Raw genomic sequence first — 22533 nt, 5'->3', positions numbered from 1 at the left:
TAACATTAGACAGAGTTGATTTTCATACTGAAAGTTTGTCATTATTCTTCATCATTCATTATAGTTTAGAAAGGTTTTTATGTTTTCAGTGGTGTGAGATTAAAAAAGCAGTTAATTACAAGACAGTCTTTATTTGAGTTTTTAATGTAGAGTACTTGGTTTTGATCCTAAAGGAAGGTTTAATTGAAGCATGGAACATTGAAAGGTCAAGAGCGGGTGAGCAGGAAGGATTTATGTCCCTTAGCAAAAAGGTCAAAAAGTGACCAATAAAGATTGAAGGGAATGGCAGAAGGTTAGCAGGTGGGTGGGGTGGGAAGCAGAGTTGTTGTTGAAAGCAGCGTTCACCTTAAAGGAGGTGTGGGGCAGGAACTCACTCCCTGAAAGAGTGGTGGAAGCACAAGCCCTCACCTTACTTAATTCCCTGAGTTAGCTCATGACGTGCAATAATTGTTAAAACAAGATTTAACAGCAGTGATATGGGAATAGCCTAAAACAGTTCTTGCTTTCTACTGTGCAAGAACGCAATTGGCTGAATGATACCCTCAGTGCCATAAACTTTTTGATCCATTATTATCCAGGAATAATTTAGATTATTAATCTGGAAATGGAAGATATGAGTTCTGTCTGTGTAACCATTTCTACAATGAAACCAACGGCATTATAAGGTCAGTTTACCAAATCCACACTTTGAACAGCAGGCACGCTTGGTGGGAGCAGATGAGAGATCAACTTGCAAAACCCCAGTCCTGTTTCTCATTCATAATGCCTTCAAACACAAACTTAACCAGAGGTTGATGATCAAACATACCTTTGCTCATTGTGGCCAAAATGTTCTATTTTAACTTCATCAGTCCACAGGACTTGTTTCCAAAATGTATCAGGCTTGTTTAGATGTTCCTTTGCAAACTTCTGACGCTGAATTTTGTTGTGAGGACGCAGGAAGGTTTGGAGAAAAAAGGGTGCAGAATTTCATGAGAAGAACACCTCTCCAACTGTTAAGCATGGGGGTGGATAGATCATGCTTAGGGCTTGTGTTGCAGCCAGTGGCATGGGGAACATTTCACTGGTAGAGGGAAGAATGAATTCAATTAAATACCAGCAAATTCTAGAAGCAAACAGCACACCGTCTGTAAAAAAGCTGAAGATGAAAAGAGGATGGCTTCTACAACAGGATAACGATGCTAAACACATCTCAAAATCCACAATGGACTACCTCAAGAGGCACAAGCTGAAGGTTTTGCCATGGCCCTCACAGTCCCCTGACCTAAATGTCATCGAAAATCTGTGGATAGACCTCAAAAGAGCAGTGCATGCAAGACAGCCCAAGAATCTCACAGAACTAGAAGCCTTTTGCAAGGAAGAATGGGCGAAAATCCCCCAAACAAGAATTGAAAGACTCTTAGCTGGCTACAGAAAGCGTTTACAAGCTGTGATACTTGCCAAAGGGGGTGTTACTAAGTACTGACCATGCGGGGTGCCCAAACTTTTGCTTCTGGCCCTTTTCCTTTTTTGTTATTTTGAAACTGTAAAAGATGGAAATAAAAAAGTAATCTTGCTTAAAATATTAAAGGAATGTGTCATCTTTAACTTTATGCCTTTTGGAAATCAGGTCATCTTTTACTCGCTTAGCTATTCACAGTAACAGAAATTTTGACCAGGGGTGCCCAAACTTTTGCATGCCACTGTATAAGCTCCACAGAAATCATTACAGCGTGGTTTTAACATGGAGCAACCTAAAGCTAAATTCATCCTCCATATAAAACTGTAGCACACTTTTATTTAATTGTGTATTGCTCTGATAGATCAAAAAGTCTATTTATAGCCTTCCAGAATTTATTAGATATAGTGAAATTAAACCCCACTCATTGTTATTATTGTAATTTAAAATGAGCTCTTCCACTGCATCAGAACAATTTTCGTTTGCAGGATTCTGCTTTGAACTTAACGATGATTACTGTAATATTAGTTGCTTGGAGATCTGCAAGGATGTGTGCAAACATTCTTAACAATAAGCAGCAATAGCACCCAGTTCATCCTGGTGAAACAATGCAGCTAATCTGAATGTGTTCCCATCTCACGTTGCCTTTGTTGGTAGTTGTGCGGTGTTTCTAAGACTCTGTAATTCTCCTTTGTCACAGCATTTCCCAGTTAGATAAAAGTGCTCACAGCTTCCTCGGATTAAACAGTGTAATTAATGTATGCACACTGTTGGAGGAACAGGCACTGCACAAAGCAGCTTTTTATTTTCCTGTCATTTTATGATACAGCAATTCATATTCAGAGTGCCTCACAAGCAGCTACATATTGGAAGAAAACTCTGACCCTGCCCCTTTCATCTGATTGTGAAACAGTCCACTGCATTACAGCAGTGGCATTTTTTTGAGCAAATTATTTCAGGGCAAATTCTGTGCTCCTTGTAGTGAAAGAAGATTGCATTAAAAAATTAAACCATATTCCACAGAAAACAGTCACTTTATTGATTATAGATTAGATATAGTTCAGAACTGTTCTCCCAATTAACCTCAACTATCCTTAGTACACACATCCTGTGAGTGAGTCTGGACACTTAATGAGTGTTAGTCTCTGATTATGGTCTATTTTGTGATGCGTGTCAACTAATTGCCAGTTGCACAGGCTTGTTTCAATTCCTACCCTCAACAACAAAGGAAACCATAACCTTCTCTGACTGGGTCAGTCTTGAATCTACAATCTGGGGGTGAAAGGGCAGCACTGAACGGACTTTATCATCAACGGCAACATATATCAGTTTCTGAGCTGTTTGAAATATTTGTAGCAAAATGGACATTCTCTGGGATCGAGGATGACTCACTTCAATTTTGGTTCTGTGGGTTCTGAGGTGGCTAATGAGGCCACTGTGAGAACCATCAACTAATCCATTGATGGGGCAGGAGGTGGTGATGGTCACAGAGACATAGACAAGGTTTGACCTACTGAACTGTGTTTCTGAAAATGAGCTGTCGATGATGACATTTTAAAGTGAAGCCAAAGATGTTATTTATGTTAATGTCTCACAAATGTTTGGCAGTATTATTCCACCAGCTGCAGTTTGTAAATGTGCTGTCTGCATGAGTCAACTAAAAGAAAACAAAATTACATCCCAACCCTGCACTTCCCACTTCTATCTCCTACCCAAGATCCACAAACAGGACTATCCTCGTAGCCCCATTGTTTCTGCCTTCTCTTGTCCGATAGAACTTATCTCCTTATCCCCGGACTCTATCCTGTCTCCCCATGTCCAGTCCCTTCCCACCTACATCCAGGATGCCTCGTGTGCCCTCCACCATTTTGACAACTTCCAATTTCCAAGTCCCCACCACCTCACCTTCACTATGGATGTCCAGTTTTTATACACCTCTATCCTCCCATCAGGAAAGTCTTAAGGCTCTCCACTTCTTTCTACAACAAAGATCCAACCAGTTCTCTTCCACTAACACTCTCATTTGCCTAGCTGAACTTGTTCGTACCCTGAACAACTTCTCCTTTGACTCCTCTCACTTCCTACAATCAAAGGTATAGCCATGTGCACCCTCATGGGCCTAGCCATGCCTGTCTTTCTGTTGACTATGTGGAACAGTCCCTGTTCCAAACCTTCTCTGGTACCACTCCCCAACGCTTTCTCCGTTATATTTGACAATTGCATTTGTGCTGCTTCCTGCACCTGTGTGGAACTCATTGATTTTATCACCTTCACCACTAACTTCCACCCTTCTCCCAAATTCACATGGACCATTTCTGACACTTCTCTCCCTTTTCTAGCTCTCTCTGTCTCCATCTCAGGAGACAAGCAATCTACTGATATATACTATAAACCCACTGACTCTCACAGCTACTCAGACTGCACCTCTTTTCACCCTGTCTCTTTTAAGGATGCCATCCCTTCTCCCAGTTTCTCCATATCGACCGTATCTGCTCTGAAGATGGCCTCCTCTACACCAGAGAGACCAAATGCAGACTGAGTGATAGTTTTGCTGAGCACCTACGCCAAGCCTGCAACGGCCATCCTGAGCTCCCAGTTGCAAGCCATTTCAATTCCTCTTCCCATTCCCACATTGACCTGTCTGTCCTCAGCATTCTCCACTGCCAGGGTGAGGCCCAAATCAACCTGGAGGAACAACACATCGTATTCTGCCTGGGTAGTCTACAACCCAAAGGTATGAACATTAAGTTTTCCAATTTCAGGTAACCCTCGCCTCTGTTTTTTTTTTGTCATCATACACCCCTCCTCAGTGCTCCGATCACCTCGGTCTTCTGTTTTATCACTCCTCTTCTCCTCATTATACAGGCCATCTCCCCTCTCAGTCCTGATGCAGGGTTTCAACCCGAAACGTCGACAATTCTTTTCCTGCCACAGATGCTGCTCGACTCACTGAGTTCCTCCAGTAGATTTTTTGTTACGTCCCTATTAACTTGCTTTGAATATCACATTATTTTTCCAACAGTGGGTGAGAGTATAATTTATATATGTCTTTATAAAAGCTCCAGTCTGGTGAATCCATCACTGAGCACAGGATAGTTTGTTGCTTATATTGTACCAGGATTTCTGTTCTAATTTGTCCAGGGGTTTGAAGCCAGCCATCAAATTCCACTTAACTTAAGCACCAAAGAAATACTCAATAAAAATCAGGTGGAACTCTGGGATCTGGATTTGCCATTTGCTATATTTAGCCTTGTTGGTTTCTGAATGGTTGCCTCAATCTGAAAATGAGAGCTCAAGGTGTGTAACATAATGTTTGTGACAATGGCTGCACTTATGTAGTCACTACTCCACAAAACCTTATCCACGAAACATCTCAGGGTGGGTTGTGCATTAACCTTTTGAAAACTTGTGATTGTTATTATGTGGAAGATGTTACTAAAGCAGTAAGTAACAATTGGGCTGCACAGGGTGTAGCGGTCAGTACTGCTGCCTCACAGCACCAGCAACCTGGGTTCAATCCTGGCCTCCACTGCTGACTGTGTGGAGTTTGCATGTTCTCTCTTTGAAACTGTGGGTTTCTCCCAGGTGATCTGCTTTCCTGCCACATCCCAGTGGACAGGCTGTTTGGTAGTTAATCAGCAACCGTAAATTGCCTATAGTGTAGGTGGTGGCAGGAGAAACAGGGAGGGGTGCAGGGAGTGGACATAAATGACAAGAAAAAAATAGGATTAGTGTTGATCAGTGCTTGATGGTTGGCTGAAAGGCCTATTTCTCTGCTGCATGACTGTTTAAACCAATATTTTAAATGGGAGTAAATGAATTTGGTTCTGCTGTGTGGGTTGGGATTATCAGTCTCCAAGCACATCAGTTATTGAGACATAGAATCATAGCAGGCAGAGCATGGAAAGAGGCCATTTGGCCCAGAGAGTCCATGCCAACCAACAACCACTCATGTACACCAATACTACATTAATCCCATCTTTTATTCTCGTCAGTAATTTCATTGACTCCCTCCAGATTCACCACTCACTGACACACAAGGGGCAATTTACAATGGCTCAATAACCTACTAAACCACACATCTTTAGGATGTGGGAGGAAACCGGAACGCCTGAAGGAAATCCACACAGTTACAGGGAGAACATGCAAACTCCACACAGACAGCATCCAAGATTAGGATTGAACCCGGGTTGCTGGAGCTTTGAGGCAGCAGCGCTACTAGTTGTGCCACTGTACCATCAACTTGTTAAATAAATGTGACTGGGGGGAAGATCACTTAAACAATGTAACAGAGCATTCTAATACCCTCTACATTCAAAGGAGTCCAGAGTCAATACTGGCGACAATCAAAACAAATGCAGTATGCTTGTATTTTCTTTCTTTTATTTATACTACTTGGAAGGCCTGGGATTCTGCCAAGGAGATGAGCTTGTAAAACTCCAAACACTTCGGTCATTTGAGACTTGTCTAGTCAAATTGGAAACATTCATAATTGCTCCTTTTGTTATAAAGCATTTGTTCAATGTTTATCAATCATACATAAATTGTTTTTAGTTATGCAGAATCAAAGACCTAGGTTGGACAATGGTTGATAAGGCAACTGCATTGATCTCTTCCTTGAAAGCTGTCCTTCTTTATCCTTTCTCTTTTGGTACCTAGACCGTAAATCTCATCTCTGTATGAAGGACAAATCTTGAAATACAAGACCTATCTTCTATTTTTAGCTACTCACAATTCACTCCTAAGTTTTTAAAGTCCCCATTCGAATTTTAATCAACTCCTTTGAGGAACAAGTAGAATATTTGCACTAACCAACTGCAATTGACTGATGCTGTTTGAAGAGGTGATAGCTGTGTTAGTTCTCTAGGTCGTTCCTTGCTCGTAATTCAGGGAGTAAATGCCCACATAATAAACTGCAGTATGATTGGCCTATACTGATATCAGGATCTGATGACCATAATAGGAGAAGGCAGACATTTGGCTGATCCTCGATGAAGGCGACAACGTTCATATATATAGCGGCTTCAATAGAGCAAAGATACCCAGGATGCTATACTGGAATGTTACCAACCAAAAATTGACACACAGCTGTCAAAGAAAATTCTTGGAAAACTGAGCCCAATGCCCTGGTCAAAGAGGTAGATTTGAAGATTTGTTTTAAAGGCAGGGAGGTTTCGGGAGGGAATCGCAGAGCTGTGGGTCTGTGCAGCTGCAGGCCTGCTTGCCAAGGGTGGATCCATTAAATTCCGTGATGGGTGAAGTGCTGATATTTGCTGGACTGCAGACATCCCAGAGGGTTATAAGGCCTGATGAGATGTCAGAGATAAGAAGGGGTGAGGCCATAGATTTGAAAACAAGATTGAGAATTTCAAAAGCAAAAAAACTACAGATGCTGGAAATCGAAAATAAAAAAATAGAAAACCCTGAAAGTATTCAACATGTAAGGCAGCAACTGTGGAGAGAGAAACAGTTAAAGTTTCAGCTCAATAACATTTCATCAGAACAGATTGTAGATCATGATTTCAGCCCCAGTTTCACCCTCGAAGTATTAACTTACTAGCCAATGAAGATGTTTCCTTTTACCTACTTACATCAGCAAATCCTTTGTTATCTTTTCAGAACAAAGGAATTGCATTTTTGTCTTGATTGTTTCATGTGAGCAATTTCAAGGAGATTTTCAATTGGACATAGACAGCAAAGTGACCTCAGAAGACTGATCACGTAGTAACAATCAGCAACTGAGACACAAGTGAGTGCAATCTCTTTATAACAAGGCTCTGGAACAACTTATTGGTCTACCTTGTCCCTTTAGAGCTGACTTTTTTCATCTGATCCAATCCTATTGAAGGTAAAAGACATCATTGCAATATTTTATCATATTATTCCAGTCTCAATCATTAAAATGTACAGCATTACTTGGGCCCTGATCCCATCTCCCTTCCCCACCCAAGCTCAAGATGATCAATCACTGAAGGAATGGGCTGTTATTCCAAGACAATGGGGCTGCTGCAGTTTAAGAATCTTGGAATTTAACTTGCAAAATGATGGCGTTGTCTTGGTTTTATTCTTCACTTTTTTTGACTGAATTCTCGTTATGCTAGGCAGAAAAAAAGACCTGAAATGGAAGATTTCTCATTGTAATTGGAGAAAGGCCACCCCGAAATATTGCATTGCTCTGGGGTGGATGTGACCTTTGTCCTGGTTTATAGGATCAGAACGTATAGTGTTTTTCCTATTGTTGTTCCATCCCCTTTCCGTATTCCTGTTAGCTGACAGGTACCAACTAAGACCAACCGTTCTGCTTGTGAGGAAAACAAATCTTCAGCTCTCCAAAGTAATTGTTAATTTTCACTTATTCCTTCCTGAGTTTCTTCGTTTCTGTTCTGTTTACCTCCTCCCTCTGGTTCTTTCCTTTCTCATCATGGCGCTTTTTCACATTCACTCTTTGCCTTTTTCCATACTTCCTTACAACATAGAAGAATACTGCTTGGCCTGTTGTGTCTGTGCTGGTTCACAGAGTTATCTCTAATCATTAATTTTCCCTGCAACCTTATTGTTGGGTTTCTCTTTTCTGCTCAGTCCAGTTCATTTTCCAGCAATCTCTGGGCCCTCTCTGGACTGTGAATGTCAGAAATATGGAACAAAGTCCAAAAATGCTGGAATACTGTTGCTTCCTTTGGTGATCTCTGCCAAACGAGTACCCTCTCACAACACATTCCTTCCAACTACAGATGCCTGAGCAGATCCAAAGACTGCTAAAATTTGCTCTTTTGGACTTTGGGCCTCTGAACAGTTAATTGATACATATTTTCTGCTTGACACGGGAGACCTTTTGTGCTTGGAGCCCCTATAATCACAGGATTCAAAGCTGTTTTTACTAAAGAGAGAGAGTTCAGAGTAACAGATTTTTAAGTTAGATTTTGAACAGTGTTGGAAATCAAAATCTAAAATTTCTACATCATTAGTTATGACAGAATTAGGTTCTTATTTTCCTTTCTTCAGAAAGAAAGAAACATTCTTGCCACCACAGCAAGAAGAGGCAGAGTTCCTGAAAAAAGACGTTAATGAGGTTTGAACAATGTGACACACATCAGCATGACATCAATTAAACATTACATTTTCTGAGTTTGGGGAGTACGTGTAGTCATGTTGTGTGTCGGGGAAGGAATCTGAGCTTGTTCTGCAGAGAACTCATGCACAAACAATTAAAAATGTTCTTTCCCAAAGAGGAGAGTGGTGCTGGAATGTATCCAAGTTCCCTTGGAATGTGATAAAGTTTATTTGGCTGCCACTGTTTGGAATAAACTCGTATACTAGAGTTTGCTTCCATGCAGTGAACACAGTTGAATTAATCAAAAGCTTTGATGGACTCTACTAGAAATACTTTGCATTTTGGATGTAATAATGGTGGACTTGGAATTCATGTTCTGATTCAGATTTATAAAGTCCTCATTTGTTGTAAACTGAACAAGTTTATTTTTTTAATGTTACATCTTTGCAAATGTATTGAGAAACATCATTCAAAGAGATAATAATTTAACTGCAAGACAGCAAACTAAACTTATTTATATATGGAAATTTTAAGCCAGCGTGCTGTCCATGGCAACGTTATATAGCTGCCAAGAGCAAGCATCTCATGTAACCTTCCTGTCCAATGGAATCATATTATGAATGCAGGCCTGGATACAGAGATAACATCATGCTCATACTGACAGAGACATTGTACTGCTCTCTTTTTTAAAGTAGTAAGGTACAATTAATTTCTCAATGTATATGTTTAATGAGCTCCTGTACTTGACTGTGTTGTTATTTTACAGTTAAAGCCATCTTTGCATCCTTGATGCATACTGAGTAGTTGATTTGGCCCCTGTTATCTCTGTTGGTAGCTTATGAAATGATACGAGGGTAAAGGATGTGCCTCATAAAAATTGAATGGAATTTCTTGATTCTAAAGAGTATTCCAAGTGCTTCCTTCCTGATTTCTGCATAATTGTGCTCCATTCTTCTGAGAGCGCAAGAAACAAAAGTGATGGTTTCCCTGGCCCATTCTGCATTGCCTGACTTATGAGCGTTTGTTTTTTCTGTCATTGCATGTGTTGAGATATTAGTGAGGCAAAGTGAGATCATCATCAGAAAGAAGGTGAAAAATAAAGTGCGTGATTGATAAGTATACAGCGTTAGTCCAACCAATTGCAGGATAGAGTCTAAGTGCACTGTTGGATTCCAATACCTTCGTAATGGTCAATTTGTGAATTCTTTTGACTTTCCAAATTACAGTATTAGTTTTTTGCTTAATAGGTTGAAGGCACCTGACCCTTGAGGCCCCAGGATGCTAGAATTTTCCATCCTATTTGTACATGGCGTACAGAGGTCAGATTGCCTGGAATCTGCCAAATTCTGATCTGTATTTATAAGTTGTTTGTATCATGTGTTCTCAATTGGCCCTTTGTGAGCCAGACTCACCACAGGGGTAGCTCACAAAACAGCGCTGAAGCAAAGGCTTGAAGCCAAATGCCAGCATTAACTGACAGCGGACTTGAGACTGAAATATTTCCACTGAAGCAGCTTCATTACTCCTTCTGATTGCCACAGCTTCTCTGTACTACCTGCCACATCTTCCTGGTCACTGAAATAAACCCTGAGAGAAACTGGATCTACATTTTGTGGAACATCTGCTTGCAAACATTTGCAAGCAAATTTAATTTAAATGAAATATCCCTGGAGGTTCAGCATCCCTGGTGGCTAGACTGGGAGCTTGGATTTTAATTATGAATCTTGATATTAAAAATATAGATTACAATAATATTTCTTATGCTTTTGTGCATTTTCACCTCCAGTGGGACTTTGGCACAGTGCCCATCTCTGACAAATCCACAAAATAGTCTGAGCAAATGTAAATGATTCACAGATCTGCAATAAGTGTATTGTAGTTAGTGTAATCACCGAAATGTAGTTCATGAAAGAAATGCCGAAGTCAGACCCATTTAACCAGTAATTGATTGTAGAGTTGGAAATCATGATGTGTAGTTTATTAGTGGAGACACAAAAAGTGGATCCTAGAAAGGTGTGAGAATAACAGAGTTGTTGTGATGGGGGATTTTAATTTCCCAAACATCGATTGGCATCTCCAGACAGTGAGGGGTTTAGATAGGGTGGAGTTTGTTAGGTGTGTTCAGGAAGAGTTCTTGACACAGTATGTAATAGACCTACAAGAGGACAGGCTGTGCTTGATTTGGTATTGGGAAATGAACCTGGTCAGGTGTCAGATCTCTCAGTGGGTGAACATTTTGGTGATAGTGATCATAATTCTATCTCCTTTACGTTAGCACTAGAGAAAGATAGGAACAGACAGACTAGAAAGGCGTTTACTTGGAGTAAAGGGAATCATGAGGCTCTCAGGCAGGAAATTGGAAGATTGAATTGGGAACAGATGTTCTCTGGGAAAAGTACGGAAGATATGTGGCAAATATTCCGGGGATATTTGTGTGGAGTTCTGCATAGACATGTTCCGATGAGACAGGGGAATCACGAGAGGATACAGGAATCGTGGTGTATGAAGGCTATAATAGATCTACTCAAAAGGAAAAGAAAGGCTTACAAAAGGTACAGAGAGCTCGGTAATGTTAGAGATCTGGAAGAGTATAAGGCTAAAAGGAAGGAACTTAAGAAAGAGATTAGGAGAGCCAGAAGGGGACATGAGAAGGCCTTGGCGGACAGGATTAAAGAAAACCCCAAGGCGTTCTACAAGTATGTGAAGAGCAAGAGGACAAGATGCGAAAGGGTAGGGCCTATCAAGTGCAGCAGTGGGAAAGTGTGTATGGATCCGGAAGAAATAGCGGAGGTACTTAATGAATACTTTATGTCAGTATTCACTACGGAAAAAGATCTGAGGGATTGTAGTGGGGACATGCAGCGGGCTGAAAAGCTTGAGCATGTAGATATTAGGAAAGAGGAGGTGCTGAAACATTTGGAAAGCATCAAGTTAGATAAGTCGCCGGGACCGGATGAGATGTATGGGCCCCATATCTTAGGAAAGATGTGCTGATGTTGGAGAGGGTTCAGAGGAGATTTACGAGGATGATTCCCGGAATGAAAGGGCTTATGTATGATGAGCATTTGTCGGCTCTTGGACTGTACTCACTGGAGCACATAAGAATGAGAGGGGACCTCATAGAGACATTTAAAATGTTGAAAGGACTGGACAGAGTAGATGTGGTCAAGCTGTTTCCCTTGGTGGGTGAGTCGAGGACCAGAGGGCACAATCTTAGAATTAGAGGGTACCGGTTTAAAACAGAGATGAGGAGAAATCTCTTTAGCTAGAGGGTGGTGAACTTGTGGAATTCCTTGCCACGTACAGCAGTGGAGGCCAGATCATTGGAGGTGTTTAAGGAAGAGATAGATAGATATCTAAATAGTTGGGGTATCAAGGGATATGGGGATAAGGCCGGAAATTGGGGTTAGAATAGTGTTCTCCCCCCCCCCCCCAATTTCTCATTTCTTATTCTTTTTTCCCTTTTCTTTGGAGCAGACTCAATGGGCCAAATGGCCTACTTCTGCTCCCTTGTCTTGTGATCTTGTGATCTTGTACCCCAGGCTGCTGTGGGAGGTGAGGGAGGAGACTGTGGAGTCTCTGATGATGATCTTTGCATCATCGATGGAGATGGGAGAGGTTCCAGAAGATTGGAGGGTTGCGGATGTTGTTCCCTTATTCAAGAAGGGGAGTAGGGATAGCCCAGCAAATTATAGACCGGTGAGTCTTACCTCAGTGGTTGGTAAGCTGATGGAGAAGATCCTGAGAGGCAGAATTTATGAACATTTGGAGAGGTATGATATGATTAGAAACAGTCAGCATGGCTTTGTCAAGGGCAGGTCCTGCCTTATGAGCCTGATTGAATTTTTTGAGGATGTGACTAAACACATCGATGAAGGGAGAGTAGTAGATGTAGTGTATATGGATTTCAGCAAGTCTTTTGATATGGTACCCCATGCAAGGCTTATGTAGAAAGTGGGGAGGCATGGGATCCAAGGGGGCATTGCAGAGTGGATCCAGAACTGGCTGGCCCACAGAAGGCAAAGAGTGGTTGTTGAGGGGTCGTATTCTGAGTGGAGGTCGGTGACCAGTGGTGTACCTCAGGGATCTGTACTGGGACCCTTACTATTTGTGATTTTTATAGATGACCTGGATGAGGAAGTGGAGGGGTGGGTTAGTAAGTTTGCGGATGACACGAAGGTTGGGGGTATTGTGGATAGTTTGGAGGGCTGTCAGAGGTTACAGAGGGACATAGATAGGATGCAAAGTTGGGTTGAGAAGTGGCAGATGCAGTTCAAGCCAGGTAAGTGTGAAGTGGTTCATTTTGGTAGGTCAAATATGATGGCGGAATATAGTATTAATGGTAGGACTCTTGGCAGTGTGGAGGATCAGAGGGATCTTGGGGTCCAAGTCCATAGGATGCTCAAAGCAGCTACGCTGGTAGGCTCTGTGGTTAAGAAAGCATATGGTGTACGGTCCTTCATCAATCGGGGAATTGAATTTAGGAGCCGAGAGGTATTGTTGCAGCTATATAGGACCCTGGTCAGACCCCACTTGGAGTATTGTGTTCAGTTCTGGTCACCTCACTACAGGAAGGATGTGGAAGCCATAGAGAGGGTGCAGAGGAGATTTACAAGGATGCTGCCTGGAATGCGGATCATGCCTTATGAAAGCAGGCTGAGGGAACTCGGCCTTTTCTCCTTGGAGAGACGGAGGATGAGGGGGGACCTGATAGAGGTGTATAAGATGATGAGAGGTATTGATCAGGTAGATAGTCAGAGGCTTTTTCCCGGGGCTGAAATGGTGGCCACAAGAGGACATAGGTTTAAGGTGCTGGGGAGTAGATATAGAGGAGATGTCAGGGGTAAGTGCGTGGAATGGGCTGCCGGCAACGGTGGTGGAGGCGGATACGATTGAGTCTTTCAAGAGACTGTCGGATAGGTATATGGAGCTGAGAAAAAAGAGGGCTATGGGTAAGCCTAGACATGTTCGGCACAGCTTTGTGGGCTGAAGGGCCTGAATTGTGCTGTAGTTTTTCTGTTTCTAAAAAATTCTGCCGATGTTGGAATCTGGAGCAATACACAAAAAGTGCTGGAGGAACCCAGCAGGTCAGGCAGCATCTATGGAGGGAAATCCTAGATGTTGCCTGACCTGCTGAGTTCCTCCAGCACTTCTTGTATTATTAGTATCTTGCTTTCATTGTTGAGAACAATTTTTGTAGTGGGATGAGTAAAACTGATATACCCTACATCATCTTCAAATGAATTGCTACTTGATTATTTTAAACAGTTTTCAAATGTATCCAGAACTGGGAAGGATGTGAGATCGTTTGCCTGGGACAGTAAGTGGTGCTAAGTCTGAATTGTTTTCAGATTGCTAGAGAGGTAGGATCACACTTTCAATGAAGCAGAAATGGGGTCTTGGTTTTCAGTCATTCTGTGGTTGTATTTTTATCATTTCACTCCAGGGAAAATACTAATAGTAACTTAAAGATGTTAAAAATCACCTGGCCAAGGTCCCATTGATAATGCTTGTATAAACCCAAAGCCAAGTCCACTTGAATTTCATGACATGGAATGCAATAGCAACAAACAATCTGCTGGAAGAACTCGGCAGGTCGAACAGCATCTGTGAGAGGAAGGGAATTGTCAATGTTTCGGGTCGAAACCCTCCATCAGGGAATGCAATAATCTTACATGTTGCAATCCTTTGCAGGAAGTGACCAGTTCCCACCTGCAATATGCAGCTGGATTACTGGCACATGGCCAAGGACGTACAAGGAAACACGAGCAGGAGTAGGCCATGCGTCCCTCATGCCTGCCGCACCATTCAATATGATTATGGCTGATCTGCCCCAGGCCTCAACTCTTCTTCTGTGCCAGTTCCCCATAGCTCTGAATTCCCTAATCTTTCCAAAGTATATCTACCTCCTCTTTAAATAACTTCACTGATCAAATCTCCACACCCCTTCACAGTAGAGAATTCCTGAGATTCATGACCCTCCATGAGAAGAAATTCCTGCAATTTTAAATGAAAGTTCTCTTTTTCTATAACTGTCTCTTCATTGAAGACTCTCCCACTAATAGCAATGCCTCAACATTTGCCTTACCGCGCTCCCTCAGGATCTTATATGTATCAAGAAGATCACCTCTCATTTTTCTAAACTCTGAAGCATACAGAACTGAGTTTTTCAGTTGTTCATGATGGGACAAGACTCTTATCCCATGAATTGGCCCAGTGAATCCCTTCTGGATTGCCTCCAGTGTTAGTATATTCTTTCTTAAATAAGGGAAGTGCTTAGTCCAGCTCTAGTGTATTCTCCAGGGTGAATAAGCGATTTGGGAATGCAATGGAAATTCTTTATCTCTGAGTCTGACATGATTAGGCTTCCTTGCCATTAGGTACTTTCCACTTGTATCGGGAGACCTGATCTCACTTGGTTTAGTTTTCTGGTTGGATGACATTTACGTCATGGTGAATCAGTCACACAGAGATCTCAGTGAGAGCCCAGCTGTAAGACAGGCTTCTTCACTACAAACAACCTATATTCAGATATGATTTCATTTTATTGGAAGAAATGTTGGCTGAATACTTATTTTCCCTCTACACTGATTCTCCAAACACTTGAGAAATGGTTAAAGTAGCTTAGGATTTCTCAAAGCAATTGCATACGATTAAGTTGTACCTAGATTTGGAAATATAACAATTTTGCAGCTGAGCCACAGTTACTTTCAGAATAATAGCAATATATTTATCAGAAGACAATATATACCGCTGGGGCTAAATTCCTAAACCAACTCTTATTAGTTTCTGGGGAGGAGACAGTATTGTCAGGAAGAGACACAAAAGACTGCAGATGCTGGAATCTGGAGCAACAAGCAATCTGCTGGAGGAACTCAGTGGGTCGCGGAGCATCTGTGGGACGAAAGGTCGACAATTCCTTTCCCCCACAGATGCTACTCAACCACTGAGTTCCTCCAGTTTGATTCTCAGGAAGAAGTCTTCATGGAGAACCTCCATGGAAGCTCAGTGTGAATTAAATTTGGAAACGTATTGATTTTTGCAAAAAGCGTGCAATTTGTTCTGAGGAGAAAAGCACAGCAGGGCTTTCCTTTTATTTTTAGACTCTTGATGCTGAATCAGAGGATTTGTGTCATGCAATGATGCCAACCTTTATAAACCTTTGAGCATTCATACTTTTGTGTTTCATTCTCTTTTAAATCCCCAGGTAATTAAATTTTTTTAGGGCATTCTCAGTGGTGATGATCTTGTTGATGCAGGCAGTGAATCTGCAATATTAATATCAGTAAAGCTGTAGTATGCAAACCCATCAAAAGCAGATGGTGTGTGTAGCTGCAGAATGAGTAATGTGCCACTACAATCCTCCTGTTCAAAATATGGCCAGCATTTTAAAAGAAGCTTGAGGATATTTTTCTAACTGCTTTCATTCAGGAAATGGGAGTGAGATGTTTTTTAGAAGTATGTGAAAAGGTAGGATATGCTAGCGGCCGCAGAAGATAATCTGCTGGTATATATTGAATGACAGAATAGCTGAGGTTTCTGGTCAGTTTTCTCCTGGACACTAGAACATAGAACATTGAACAGTACGGCACAGGAACAAGCCCTTTGGCCCACAATGTCTGTGCCGAGCATGATGCCACATTAAACTAGTCCTTTCTGCTTGTACATGATCCATACCCCTCCATTCCCTGTGTATTCATGTGTCTATCTAAGAGCCTCTTGAACGTCACTATTGTGTCTACTTCCACCACCACCCCTGACAGTGCATTCCAGACATCCACCACTCTCTGTGTGAAAAAGCTTGCCCCGCACATTTCCTTAAACTTTCCCCCTCTTTCCTTAAAAGCTGTGCCCTCTAGTATTTGACATTTCTACCCTAGATTCTGACTACCTACCCTATCTATGCCTCTCATAATCTTATAAACTCTTATCAGGTCTCCTGTCAGCTTCCACCGCTCCAGAGAAAACAATGCAAGTTTCAGCACCAGTTGGAATACTGGATTTTCACTTCCCTAACCTTGTGACAACTAATATAGTATTCCAGTTAAGACCAGCTTTCTGGGGCAAACATGGATTGAACCTATGATCAGCCTGGCCGATAATGGCACAACATTTCATTGGTTAAATTTTTTAAGGAGCACAGGAGAAGACTTCATTAAGATTTTAAAAAAATCCAATGTATACCATTAGGAAAAAGAAGACCCATTATACAATTTTTTTTAAGCAATTTAAGTTCAGAATCTGAAACTAAGTTATTGAGAGTGAAGGAAAAACATAACAGAGATCTCTTTGGAATATCCCAAGGTTGTAAAAAAAATTCCATAAATGCAATTTTTTTTTACTATTGCTCCCATGCCCACTCCCTGCAGTAATCTCTCTCTCCTTAATTAATGTAAAATTGATTTATTCAAAGCTGGGTCCTATTTTAGAATGAATTGATTAATATAGATCAGTCTTTGGTTGATGAACATCTGTGTTAATTAATGACAGATGCTAATCTTCAGACTGGCGAACCAGTAGCTGCTTTGAAGGGTGCACTGATGTGAGCACACCTGCTTAGATGAGGGGCAAGAGCTCCATTCACATTAGTGCATAGAAGAGTAGCAGTGGTAACCTTTGTGAAATTTGCTTTGCACTGGTTAAAGTGATATTGCAATTAGTCCTCCACAGTAGAACAGGATCATAAGATCTACCTAAAGCCAGAAACGACAAATGCTGGAAATCTAAAAAAAACCTAAAAGTATCTGAAATACTCAGCACAGCAGAGAGATAAACAGCATTAACATTTCAGGTTAATGATGCTTTATCAACCCGAAATTAACTTTGGAGACTCGAGACTGCAGGTGTTGCAATCTGGAGCAAAAAACAAACTGCTGGAGGAACTCAGCAGGTCAGGCTTTGTGAACAGGTTAACCTTGTTTCTCTTTCCACAGATGCTGCCTGACCTGCTAGGTTTCAAGCATTTTATATTTCAGATCTAACTGCATGTTCATTTCATGTATATTAACCATATGTGTTGATAACACTTGTTATCATGCTGTTCCTTCAGTTGTCATTCAAAAGTTCTTTTATTGAACAGTCATGCAAAGCTTCTTTACAATAGATCACGCACAGATGGAAATAAACTATTAAGTATTATAGCTTCATGAAAATGGAACTGCCTGTGAATGTACAGATATTCATCACTGTGGCTTTTTTGTTTGAAACATGTTACCACCCCACACCTCATTCTGTACAGACAATGAATAGAGGCTCCCCACAGCCCACCAAAACTGTGGTTGTCTTGCCAGTTGTTATAGGGTCAGGTGTCACAAGTCCAATGCAGTTGATTACTACATCAGCTGAATATATGGGGAGATGCATATCACAGGGCTAAGATTTATCAATGCACAAGACCAAACTGAATATTTTTGATATAAAATATAAACAGAAAATGCTGGAAATAGCAGGCCAGGCCATATCCACGAGAAGAGAAAAGAGCTAATGTTTTGGGTGGAAGACCTATTTCCAGCATTTTCTGTTTTTGTTTTAGATTTCCAGCATCTGCAGTATTCTTTCTGGGTTTTTTTTTCACTTACTGTTGAATATTTTTAAACATAGAACACAGAACAGTACAGCACAGTACGGGCCCTTCAGCCCACAATGTTGTGCTGACCTATATAAACCTTGTCCACATTCAATCTATCCCCCTCTCTATTTCACCTCCCATAACCCTCTATTTTTCTTTTGTCCACGTGCCTATCTAAGGGTCTCTTAAATGACCCTATTGTATCGGCCCCTACCACCACCCCCGACAGTGCATTCCAGGCACCCACCCCTCTCTGTGTAAAAAGCCTACCTCTGACATCTCCCCTGAACTTTCCTCCATACACCTTAAATGGGTGACCTCTAGTATTGGCCTTTACCACCCTGGGGAAAAGCTGCTGGCAGTCCACTCTGTCTATGCCTCTCATAATCTTATATACCTTTGTCAAGTCACTCTCATCCTCTGTTGCTCCAAAGAGAAAAGACTTAACTCGCTCAGCCTCTCTTCATAAGCCACGTTCTCCAGTTCAGGAAGCATCCTGGTAAATCTCCTCTGCACCCTCTCCAAAGCTCCCACATCCTTCCTATAATGTGGCGATCAGAACTGAGCACAATATTCCAAGTGTGGTCTGACCAGAGTCTTATAGAGCTGCAACATTACCTCTCGGCTCTTGAAGTCAATCCTCCAGCTAAGGAAGGCCAGCACACCATATGCCTTCTTAACCACCCTATCAACTTGTGTAGCAACTTTGAGGGATCTATGTACTTGGACCCCAAGATCTCTCTGTTCCTCCACACTGCAAAGAATCCTGCCATTAACCATGTACTCTGCCTTCAAGTTTGATCTTCCGAAGTATATCACTTCACACTTCTCTGGATTGAACTCCATCTGCCACTTTTCTGCCCAGCTCTGCATTCTGCCAATATCCCATTACAAACTATGACAACATTCTGCACTATCTACTGCGCCACCAACCTTCGTGTCATTTGCAAACTTACCAACCCACCCTTCCATTTCTTCATCCAAGTCATTTATAAAAATCACAAAGAGCAGGGGCCCCAGAACAGATTCCTGTGGAACACCACTAGTCACTGACCTCCAGGTCGAATACTCCCCTTCTAAACCACCCTTTGCCTTCTGTGGGCAAGCCAATTCTGAATCCACACAACCAATTTTCCATGGTTCCTATACCTCATGACTTTCTGGATGAGCCTACCATGGGGAACCTTGTCAAACGCTTTGCCCAAATCCATATATACCACATCCACTGCACTACCTTCATCAATTTGTCTTGTCACTTCCTTGAAAAACTCTATTAAGCTCGTGAGGCACAACCTGCCCTTCACAAAGCCATGCTGACTATCCCTAATAAGACTATGCTTCTCCAAAGGCTCATAAATCCTGTCCCTAAGAATCATCTCCAGTAATTTGCCCACCACTGACATCAGACTCACTGGTATGTAATTCCTGCGATTATCCCTTTTACCTTTCTTGAACAATGTTTGCCATCCTCCAATCATCCGCTACCACTCCTGTGGCCAGGGAGGACACAAAGATCATCGTTAACACTCTTCCCTCGCTTCCCATAGTAACCTAGGGTATATCCTGTCTGACCCCGGGGAATTATCTATCCTAATGCTTTTTAGTAGCTTCAACACTGCTTCTTTCCTCACCTTGAAATGCTCCAACACATTAGCCTGTTCTATGCTAACCTCACATTTGTCTAAGTCCCTCTCCCTGGTGAACACTGAAGGGAAGTATTCATTCAGGACCTCCCTACCTCCTTTGCCTGCAGACACATTTTCCCCCCTTATCCCTGAGTGGTCCTACCCTCACCCTCATCATCCTCTTGTTCCTCACATATGTGTAGAATGCCTTGGGGATTTCCTTAACCCTACTTGCCAAGACCTTCTCATGTCCCCTTCCAGCACTCCTAAGTCCCTTCTTAAGCTTCTTCCTGGCTACCTTATAACTCTCGAGGACCCTGTCTGATTTTTGCTTCCTAAACCTTAAGTATGCTTCCTTCTTCCTCTTGACTAAACCTTCCACCTCTCTTGTTAACCATGGTTCCTTCACCCTACCATCATTTCCTTGTCTCAGTGGAACAAACCTCTCTAGAACTCCATGTAAGTGGTCTCTAAACAACCTCCACATTTCTGTGGTGCATTTACACTCCTACGTTCCTGCCTAATACCATCATAATTTGCCCTCCCCCAATTAAGTACGTTCCCATAATGTCTGCTGCTATCTTTGTCCATGGCTATGCTAAAGGGCAGGGAGTTGTGGTCACTATCTCCGAAATGCTTGCCCACTGAGAGGTCTGTCACCTGACCAAGTTCATTGCCTAGTATCAGATCCAGCATGGCCTCTCCTCTAGTCGGCCTGTCTATATACTGTGTCAGGAATCCTTCCTGGACACACCGAACAAATTCTGCCCCATCCAAACCTTTTGCACTAAGGAGGTGCCAATCAATATTAGGGAAGTTGAAATCACCCATGACAACAACCTTGTTATTTTCGCACTTTTCCAAAATCTGTCTACTTATCTGCACCTCAGTGTCCCAGTGGCTATTTGGGGGCCTATAGAATATCCCAATGTAGTGATCAGTCCCTTTCTGTTTCTGACTTCCACCCACACTGACTCAATAGTTGATCCCTCTATGATGTCCTCCCTTCCTACAGCTGTGATACTATCCCTGATTAGCAATGCCAGCAACCCTCCCCCCACCCCCAAACCCTCCTACCTCCCTCCTTTTCCCTTTTGAAACATCTAAACCCCGGAACCTCAAGCAGCTACTCCTGCCCTTGTGACAGCCAAGTCTCTGTAATGGCCACAACATCATAATTCCATGTACTGATCCATGCTCTGAGTTCATCACCCTTATACTTAACAGTTCTTGCATTAAAGTAAACCCATTTCAACCCATCTAACTGACAGCATTAATGCCCTATCCCTTGCTAATCCTTCCTCACATTCTCTGTACACATTGCATCTACTTCTACACTAACAGATCGATCATCTAATCTAACATTCCCGTTCCCAGTCCCCTGCCAACCTAGTTTAAACCCTCCCCGATAGCTCTAGCAAACCTGTCCGCAAGGACATTGGTCCCTCTCCAGTTTAGGTGTAACCCGTCCCTTTTGTACAGGTCATACCTACCCCTGAAGAAATCCTAATGATCCACAAATCTGAACCCCTGCCCCCTGCACCAACTCTTCAGCCACTCATTAGTCTGCCGTATCTTCCTATTCTTTCCCTTCCTGGCACGTGGCACAGGTAGCAATCCAGAGATCCTGCTTTTTAGCTTCCATCCTAATTCCCAATACTCGCTCTCCAGGATGTCATCCCTTATCTTACCTATGTCGTTGGTGCCAACGTGCACCATGACTTCTGACTGTTCACCCTTCCCTTTAAGAATGTTGTGCACTCAATCCGAGATGTCCCTGACCCTGGCACCTGGGAAGCAACATATCATCTGGGAGTCTCGTTTTTGTCCACAGAATCTCCCATCTGTCCCCTGAACCAATGAATCCCCTGTCACTATCGCGCTCCAATTCCCCCCCTTCCCTCTGAGCCACAGAGCCAGACTCTGCGCCAGAGACCCAGCTGCTGTGGCCCTCCACCGGTGATTCATCCCCCCAACAGCATCCAAAGCGATATACTTGTTATCAAGGGAAACAGTCACTGGGGTATCCTGTACCAACTGCCTATTCCTTTTCCCTCTCCTAACAGTCACCCAGCTACCTACATCCTGCACCCTAGATGTAACTGCCTCTTGGTAACTCCTACCTATCATCTCCTCAGCTTCTTGAATGATCTGGATTTTTTAATTAGCCTAATGGCCATCATCCCATAATCTGGCTCCAGGCAACATATCATGTGTAATCCATGCTGTTAAGTGATACGGAAACTGATCACCCCATTGACTGATAACTACCAGTTAGGAAATGGCTTCACAGACCTATTGTTAAAGCAGGAACTTTCACTCTGACTGTGAACAAGCTTCAGAACACTGCAGTGTTTGACATGGTTATCTGCACCATCCTCCTGCAATGCATCTTCATCTTCATCCTATACCATTGCTTCTGGTGTTCGCCAAGGTTCTATCCTTGGCCCCTCCTGGTTCTCATGTTGCCCCTCAGAGATCTCATTCAAAAAATGGTCAAATTCCACAATGGTGCTGACAACATGCAAATCTCCTTACCAGCTCTCTGACCTTCCAATGCTTCTAAATTTCCACATAGCTTTTCCAGTCCTTGGTTGTGGCTGAGCAGAAATTTCCTCCAACTCCATTTTGGAAAGAGATCCTCTCCTCTTCTTGTCACAGTCCCTGTTCCTCAGCTACCATCTCCATTCTTTTCCCTGCAGCTGACTGAAGCAGAATGAGACTGTTTGCAAACTTTTCTGATGTCAAGATAAATGCACAACAACTTCTCTTTGCCAGCACTAACCTCCTATTTTGGTACATTGGTAACTCTCTCAGCCACTGTCCAGTCTCAGCATCTCTGCTTCTAAAC

The 22533-nt window shown here is 42.4% G+C and overlaps 1 protein-coding gene across 1 annotated transcript in view; it reads left to right on the top strand.

The window, feature by feature from the left end:
* The window catches only part of LOC127581624 (chloride intracellular channel protein 4), a 109987-nt gene that overhangs the window by 68551 nt on the left and 18903 nt on the right, over window positions 1-22533 (top strand). The window lies entirely within an intron of this gene.

The sequence above is a fragment of the Pristis pectinata genome, chromosome 22 (genome assembly GCF_009764475.1).
Source record: "Pristis pectinata isolate sPriPec2 chromosome 22, sPriPec2.1.pri, whole genome shotgun sequence".
In the NCBI taxonomy this organism is placed as follows: Eukaryota; Metazoa; Chordata; class Chondrichthyes; order Rhinopristiformes; family Pristidae; genus Pristis; species Pristis pectinata.
The sequence above is the reverse complement of the archived record's forward strand: the minus strand, read 5'-3'. Positions and strand labels throughout refer to the sequence as shown.